The sequence below is a fragment of the Carica papaya genome, chromosome 2, assembly GCF_054855325.1.
Source record: "Carica papaya isolate Zhongbai chromosome 2, ASM5485532v1, whole genome shotgun sequence".
In the NCBI taxonomy this organism is placed as follows: Eukaryota; Viridiplantae; Streptophyta; class Magnoliopsida; order Brassicales; family Caricaceae; genus Carica; species Carica papaya.
Window position 1 is genome coordinate 35,623,897 of NC_142310.1, and position 8,644 is coordinate 35,632,540.

An 8,644-nucleotide genomic window follows, 5' to 3' on the forward strand; every position below is an offset into this window, starting at 1 on the left:
TATATATATATACACACACCTAGATTGGTCTTTGTAATTTTTAATATCCAATTTATACACTTATTCGTTCATGAGAATAAGTGTGGTGGTAGGTATAATTAGTGTATGAAATAATGAAGTGTAAATAAAAACATATTTCTGAAAAATATTTCGAAATAATTCTGTTTGTAAACTTTATCTTTATCCTCACAATTATTTTCCCTTACATATATATATATATGAACTTATTTTAATTTTATTAATAAAATTATAAAATATTTTTTAATATAATAAATAGAATTTTCCTACTTGAAGAATAAAGAATGTTTTTTTTTTATTATTATTAATTTGTGGTCAAGATAGTCTCATCTCTCTTTCTCCCCATATAATAATAAAGCATTAAATAATGGAGTCAGTGACACATGTATTGTCAAGTAAATTTATTCATCACAAATTACTCTCTTTTAATAAACTAAAAATACAAATATAAATTAAATAAATATATATATATATATTACTTAAATAATACAATAATTATTCAAAATTTAATTTTGGGTCTTTAATTTAAATAAAGCCCATGATCTTTCTTGTTTTAAAGAAAAGGCCCAAAAGACCTTTAGATGTATGGATGAAATATTTTTATTACTTAATTGAATATGATAAGATTATAAAATTTGTGTAACACTCATGACCCGAAAATTTGATCCGGGATAATTTTATATTAATAAAATAATATATTTAAATAATTTAATTTTTATTTTATTAATTTTTTTTAGAAAAATAAATTTATGAATGGAATTAAAAATAATTTTGAAAAAAAACAATGAAACTGTGAATAGAATGAGTGTTTTTGAAATAAAAAATTAAAACATATGGTAAAATTGTAAAAAGAAAAAATACAACCATGTCAGCAATAACGTAGAGTCAGAGCGCGTCGCGTGGCGAACACGCTAATATCGATTCCATATGGGAGGTCACGCCGGCGATCCACGTGTTAGCAAATCCAAGGTCCCAAATCGCATTCCGCACGCACAAACGGCCTAGATGCATTTTATCTTTAGGCATGATCGAACAATCAGATTCAATTCGATCGTACGATCTAAATTCATTCCTTGAATGAAAGAGATCCAACTGACAGGAAAAGGTCATGTGTCCCTGCATGGACAGCCCATATCGACTCGGGGAGAGTATTTAAACTTCGCGTTCCAAAAAACTCTAACCCTATCCGGACCACTCCTCGCTGGAGAATAAAAAGAACGATTGTTATAAAGAAATCGACCGTTGGAGCTGAGAGACCGATGGGTGAGCCGAAAAATACGAGCAAAGCTTGGTCGAGCCGTCGCGATCAAAAATTAAAACCTCCTCTAATGAGCCCTTTTTCGTTTCCTGTTTTCTTCAGTTTTTTGACCATTGTATTTCTCGTCCTTTTCTAGTACAAGTTAGTCGAATTAGAACCTTGACTAAAAATGAGGAACGGGTGAGCCGCCGCACCCGAAAACCCTTCCACCGATAGGGTTTCAGTTTTTGCCTTTTCCGGCCAATAGATGCCCCCTAACTTGGTTTTTCGTAGGTTCCTATGCAAAACCAGCCTAAAATGACCAGATCGATAAAAACTACAATTGTTGGTGACGGAGTCGGTGCCGCCATGTTGGAACCCTAAACTGGCCGAAAAATTTTAAAAACACTTATTTTGACCTTTTGGGGGTATTTTTGGATATGTGACGGATATTTTTAATTTTTATAAAAAAAATTCAGGAAATCCATGGATCACTAGGAAGCACTATGAAAAGTATAGTATTTCGGACATCAACCCTAAGTAAGAATCTCTCACAATTTTCTATGTTATAATAAATTGAAACTAATAATTAATAACAATGTATTTTACGAAAATTATAAAAAAAATATAAAATTAATTACATATCACTAGTGGAGTCATAACCGATTAGTGTATAATTACCATACCTTATTCGTGCTACCTATTTATTTTCTTATACTGCCTAAATTGTTTATTGTTATACCGTGTGCTTTAAATTGTAAATTTTAATTGCTTTTTCGTTTATTGATTGTTCAACCGTTATTTTGATATGTTAACTGATTTAAAATAAATACCATAATTACATTTCTTAATGGTTAAAGTATAAATTATATTGTCTATTTAAATGTCATTCTATTTATTTGTAAATATGAAATGATTTGTTAGTATGTGATTGGTTGATGATGTTAATTTAAGTATGAAAGACTCATTGGGTATCATGTGAAATGGTGGACGAACTTGATACATAAGAAAACCCTACCGTAATCATTCTCTTAATCGAACGGGGCTGAGAAGTCTCGTATCAAAAAGGGTTTGAAGGTATAGCTCACTCTCATATTGGACGGAATATTTAGACGATTGTGTATGTTTGACACTCATTACCAGACAAGGTATGAGAACAATCGGTTGATTAATAAATTAAATATTAAGTTCATGTGTAAGGAGATATCCCTATGGACCCCAATAAGCACTAACAAGCAGATAAGATGGTAAGTTTATGGTTGTTGTTCATTTAAATGTGGAATCAAAATATAATTCGAGTTATTGTTTTCATATGTCAGTTTTGGAAACTCATAAAGGTGAATACGAAGCTTACATTTTCATATAAAACAAATTTATTTAATAAAGACAAATGACTCCATTTGTTATTTTATGATTTTTTTTTACCAACATTTGATTTTTCATATCGATGTTAAATATGATATTTTTAATTAGTTAGTATAGTTCATTCCCTCATTTAACCATTTCAGATTAAGAAGACCAATATTCATATCATAAACAGTAAAATGATTGCGAATAAATATTACTTCCTGGACCCCATCAGAGTTGCTCAGCAAATGTTAACCTTATATAATTTTTATTTTGTTTTGTTTTAACTATTCGTTCCGTATCTCTTAACTCCATTAGATATCATGATTTACCGTGTAATAAATGTAGAACCTAAATTATGAATTGTTTATTCTTATAGTTAATATAATACAATATTTTAATTACCTTTAGCTCGGGCCTCTACAATTTGTGAGTAAAATTATTGCAATTTCATCTCAAAATCTGGAATTTACATATAAATCGCCATTTATTCACTAATGTTGAGATTAAATTATTGTAATTTTAGTTTATAAGTACTTACATAATTAACTAAAATTAAGGGATATTTCTGTAATTTCAGTAAAGTTACGAGGATTATTTTGTAAATTAATGCAATAACAGTGGAATCATTATGAAGTTAGCTAAATGCCTATCTATCATCATAATGAGCCATTCCATCAACCCATAAGTTTTTGGCTATAAAGTTTTGAGCTACTCCCTTCCACTCATACGGTACGGAATTATGTAGTGATATCGATAACTATATATATATATATATATATATATATATGTACATAATAAAAGAATAAAAATTTAATTTTATAAATATATTAATAAATTTAAATACATCTTATTTATAATTTTTTTTTAAAAAAATTATAAATATTTTGATAATAAAAGAATAAAAATTTAATTTTATAAATATATTAATAAATTTAATTTTTATTTTTTACAAATAAAAAAATTATCTTATTAATAAAGTTTTGAATCATAACTTTTAAATAAAGTACAATTATATTTACAACAAAACCATAGTACTATTATTTTATAAATGTATTACATTAATAGTTTTCTCTCGGCGTATACTATATATTATTATATGTGACATTTATGGAACTTGGTTATGTTTGTATTTTCTAACACTTTCTAATGTTTTGAACTTATTTACTGTTTTATTTTTTTTTCTTAATATTAAAACAATTAACTTGAAAAAAAAAATTAAATTAATTTTATTAAATTTTAAATATAAAATTAAATTATAATTTGAATTTGAATAATAAACTTATAATAAAAAAATATTGTTATTTGAATTATATATTTTTGATAACTTATTAATGAATAGTTTAACTCTTATATACCTAAAGTTAAAATAATCACACACACACACACATATACACACATATATATATATATATACATATTGTATTTAAATAATTTGTATTGGGAGAGAAAAAAGAAAGCATTGAAAATAAAGGTGAGCTTTTTTATTTTTTTTTTTATGAACATTGTTTGGTGTCTTTTGAATTGTCATTTACTCCAAAACATGGAGACCTAAGCTAGGTAAGCTTACTCTATGGATCATTATTATGAGTATAAAATTTATAACTTTTTGTCGTAATAAGCACTTAGGAATATATATATATATATATATATATATATGTATGTATATATATATGCAAAACTTTTGAGAAGATTGTGGTAATATACCCATTAAATTAATTTACATAATTTTTTAAAAAAATATCTAAATAGTTATGTTGCTTTTTTAAATTAAATTTTATTTAATTTTAATTAAAAAATAAGGGACAACATCTCAATGATATTAATTTTTGATAAAGAATGCTAATTTTATATATTAATACATGGTGATTAATCAAATTAAAAAACATATATTTTCATATAATATTTGTATAATCATAATAATTAAATAAGATGAATATCGATTTGATAATTATATTTCTATTAAAAACTTAATATTAATATTAATATTAATATATAGTTTATTTATTATATGGACGACACACTTTAGATAATTAAAACATTTAAATTCTTAAAAAAATAAAAAAATTTGTAATAATTGAGTTAAATATATATAAAAATAAGTAAATAAATAAAATAAATAAATGATGGAATTGACGATTGTGATGTTTAACAGGATAAGTATAAATAGGAGGGAGAAAAGAAAAGAAAAAGGAAAATAAGAGAAAAGGGAAAGAAAAGGGGAGACGGTAGATAGAAATTAGAGAGGGAGTCAGAGAAGGAAGAAACAAGAAGAGAGGGAAATAGGCAAACGGTCGAGGATTGAGAGAGAACCGGAGAATGAGGAGTCGATCAAAGTGAGTGAGCAAGCCGTGGCTGTGGAGAACGATGGAGACAGGAGGTATCGTAAACTCAAATTTTAAATATTAAAAATCACAAAGTACGATTGAATGTTTATTTCGAATTACATATCGATGAATTGGACTCCAGCCGAGCGGGAGTGGATTTACAGAGAGGCTAGAGCGCGGTAGCATAAAGAATGACTCGTAGGGAGTCGAGAGGAAAAAGAATAGGGAAGGAGAAATCTAGTAGGCGAGAGAGTGATGAAATCGTGAAGGAATTAGGAACGGAAGTGCGAATGAAGACTGTTTGACTCTATGATAATATCTACATTTATTGTTACTACTAGGAGAGGGAGTCGTGTAAGTAGAGTTTGGGCTAGGGAATGGCGGTTTGAGAGGAATCATTAGGGGAAATCGTGAGAGGGAGCTTTCCGTGAGAAGGAATGGTACGAGATGAATACTGTAAGGAGTGGAAAGAAAGTGATGACAATGTGAGTGAGAGGGAAATACACTAGTATTAGAGAGAAGTTCATGAGGGAATACTGGAAGGAGTAGCAAGAGAGAGATGACAATGTGAGTGAGAGGGAAATACACCAGTATTAAAGAGTAGTTCATGAGGGAATATTGGAAGAAGTGGAAAGAGAGAGATGATGGTGAGAGTGAAAGGGAGTTATATCAAGGTGAGGGAGTAGCCGAGAGGGACGTTTTGAGATGGATAAGAGGGAGAGATACAGTGAGATGAGATGAGTATGTAGTTAAGTGAATGGTTGGGTATAATGAATGTATATGTGAATACTGTAGAATGATTATGTGTGTGTGTGTGTGTTGGTATGAGTTAGTTTATGTTATTTTTAGAACTTGTATATATGTATAAATTGTTATTTGTGTTTGCTAGTTGTGCATGCATGTATGTTGTTGAACTATTGTTGTAGATATTATATAACTATACTGGTGGTATTATTGGTGATTGGATAAATTGATATTGGTTATTGCTGGTTTGTTAGTGCTGACGGGGGTGAGGGTGAGTGAGGTCGTCGATATTGGTGACAGATTTAGGGGTTGCTAGGAAGGTAACGGTGTGAGTGTGTGGCCATTTTATAGTCACGGATTGATGAGAGTGGGGATGAGTTGGTTCGCTGATATTGATGATGGAATAAATGGATAAAGTTATGAGTGAGTGGCTAGTTGGAGGTCGAGTGGTGACAAGTAGGGGGGGGGGGTGGGCGTTTACCTGAGAGTGATTGTGTGGGTGAATGACGGAATCAGGGTCGAGTGGACAGGTACATGACAAATGTTGGGATGGTTTAATGGGGTGACCGCACCGGGTAATAAGTGGGAAGGTTGATGATTCTTTCTTTTTGAGGAGATGATGTGGTTACCGTAGGGATAGGTGAACAAGGGGAGAAGGGTATGGGTAGGAAATATGACATGATCAATGGAAATGGAGACCTAAGGGGGAGGAAATAAATTTAACTGGTATGCCAGACCTTGTATATGATTTAAGTTTATTTTACTGAGTTTCTGTATGCTCATTATCTATTATTTATAGATGATGTAGTACCGGAAACTGAACCAGAGCTACATGCTTCCGAACTAAGCGGGTAGAGACGACGAAGCAAGAAATATAGATAAGGAAACGAAATAATTAGATAATTAGTAGCAAATAGCTCATTTAAAATGAGAAATTTTAAAATTATAAGCTACCATGTAAATAGATGTACAGTAGATTCAGTAACTTGAATAATTTGCGTTGAACCTTTATCTATATGTATATTAACCCATATATGCTGATAGAATAATCGTAATACCACAAAAAAAAAATATTGGGGCATTACAAATCTACGGATCTAATATATTACAAGTTTATATCTATCTCACTCTATATAAATGGTATTATATAATTTATTTATTATACAGAAGACACATTTAAGATGACTGTAACAAATTGAATGAGTTACAAACACACACCATTACTTACATCAACCTCATTCCGTACATGCGCGCGCGCGCGCGCGTGTATAAACAGCAACATGACGTATAAGCGATGACCTCATAATTTGGATAGGGTTTTAGAGGCCATGAAAAATAGGAACCACATAAATTTGCATACAAATAAACAAATTTAATTAATTAAAAAATAATAAAATCCACCACCGGGTCAAACAATGCGGCCGCCTTCCCAGTGTTCGTCAATTATTATATATACACACCACCCGCCTTACACACCCGTTTTCTATATATCTTCGTTCATTCCGCCTTATGTATATAGAAACGTGTATGTGTATATATATATATATATGTATACGTGTATATATATATATATAACGTATACGGAAGCAAAGGTGATAGAGCTTGTGACAGATGAAAATGGAGGCATATAGAGATTTCCTACGCAGGAGAGATGGCGCCGTCAGCCGTGCCTATCTCCATTGGGTGAGCGACTAGCTTGGCTGCCGGCATCATGTCTCTTGCATAGGACATCTCGCATGTGTTTATATATGTATGTATGTATGTATTTGTGTCTCGCACGTGTGTGTATATATACATATATATATATATATGTACATACAACGCACACATATCTTATATCTTGGTTTCCAAAGAAATTATGCTGTGAGAGCTGATTCAGAAGCCAACTACTAATCTTCCTTCTTTACAAGTGAAAATGAGAAATAAGTGAAAAGATGAGAGACCAAAATTTATGTTTTTATATATTTTTTGGATTTAATTAACTAATTATTCTTTTACTCTCCACTAATTCGATTAATTAACTGGCTAATTTTGATTAGTAAATTTGTGGTTTTCGCTTTTGTCTTTTTTCTACTTCATTCACAGAAAATCAATTATATTCGATGTATCTTATAATATAAGATAATTTTTTTTTAATAGATCCATTTAATTTAATACAAGTTGGTTATAATTATTTTATATGTGATTATTGTACGACTAACTTACACTATGAATTTATCAACAAAAAAAAAAGCATATATTATAGAATTATTACAATAACTTACACGTGCAATTTGACTACAATAAGATGGATACATTGTATGATACCATAATTTTAATTATATTGTATTGATGCATTATTATGAACAAATAATTAATATTAAAATAATAACTTTAATTTAATTTATTGTCTTATAAATTTTCGGTTAAAAAGTTGAAACTAAAGGAAAAATGAACTAAAACTAAAAGGTATTTTATTCACAACTTATAATAATTACAATATAAAGTAATCAAAGTTATAAAACATTATTTTATCTTATAATCCTTAAGAAAAATGGTATTTCTATGTAAATAATTATATTTTTTTAAACTATAATTAATACGGAATAAATAATTTTTTTTACGTCAATATAATCCAAAATTGGAATAATTTATTTTTTTTCAATAAAAATACATAGTGGCTTGTACGGCTGGTTGATTTGATTTTGGTCAGCATGAAGTTCAGGCCCAGTCCAGACCAGAACATTTATAATGGGCCGGACCCTTAGCGTTACAGGTCGGCTTAACGGGTTAACCCAATAACCCGTGCCCATTTTTTCCGACGGCTAGTTTCTTTCCTCTTTCTGCCTTCACACTTTACAGTCATCATTCATAGCGTGGGGCCCGTTTCCTATTCACCAGACGTCGATCACCGAATATTCATTCTTCACTATAAACGTATCATCAACGCCAATCGCCAGTTCGATACACTAAATCTCTTACGTGGCAAGAT

General features: G+C 29.9%; 1 long non-coding RNA gene across 1 annotated transcript; it reads left to right on the forward strand.

The window, feature by feature from the left end:
* Positions 1 to 4,787: 4,787 nt before the first annotated feature.
* Positions 4,788 to 5,220, forward strand: LOC148269014 (uncharacterized). The gene is made up of 2 exons (XR_015817385.1): positions 4,788 to 4,982; positions 5,072 to 5,220. It is a non-coding gene; the product is annotated as an uncharacterized LOC148269014 (long non-coding RNA).
* The last annotated feature ends 3,424 nt before the right edge of the window (positions 5,221 to 8,644 follow it).